Source organism: Eleutherodactylus coqui, unplaced genomic scaffold, assembly GCF_035609145.1.
Source record: "Eleutherodactylus coqui strain aEleCoq1 unplaced genomic scaffold, aEleCoq1.hap1 HAP1_SCAFFOLD_353, whole genome shotgun sequence".
Classification (NCBI taxonomy): Eukaryota; Metazoa; Chordata; class Amphibia; order Anura; family Eleutherodactylidae; genus Eleutherodactylus; species Eleutherodactylus coqui.
The window spans coordinates 100,001-100,655 of record NW_027102029.1 but is presented as its reverse complement, the minus strand read 5'-3'; positions in this window follow the sequence as shown (position 1 = coordinate 100,655).

Genomic DNA, 655 nt, shown 5'->3' with positions numbered 1-655 from the left:
CGCCTGGAGCGTTTGGACTTTGTCATTTTTTCAAAGACTCATCTCTGCCAACTGCCGTGGGCTTCAGCGGGGGCTGCTCCCCGCCTCCTGGGTGTCCTGCCCGGGCACATCGGAGGCTCAGGCAATGTCTTGAGCCACCGCTGGTAGCTGCACTCAGGGGGCCCTCCGCAGCCGCCCAGGCCCACCCCTGCAGCCACCACACAGCTGCCAACAGCCCGCTCCCCGTCAACCCCCAGCCCCTCCGCATACATCTGCTGGGGGTGCTTTTTTGACTTCCCCCGTTTAGGCCTATGGGGAAAAGCCAAGGGGAAAACCTCCAGAGCCAGGCCGACCTCCTGGAACTCCCACCCGGCCTGGAGCCACCGGTTTGTCCCCTTCCCGGTTCTCAGGACATGCACTAATACTCGGCTCAGCCCCAGCAGCCGCAGCTCCCGCCGGCCCGGCCAGCCCGGTCCGCCACCCTGCCCGGCGCCTGGAGCGTTTGGACTTTGTCGTTTTTTCTCCAAGACTCGCCTCTGGCACATGCCGTGGACTTCAGCGGGGGCTGCTCCCCGCCTCCTGGGTGTCCTGCCCGGGCACATCGGAGGCTCAGCCTGGGTCATCAGCCCCTACTGCTAGGTGCACTCAGGGGGCCCTCGGCAGCCGCCCAGGCCCA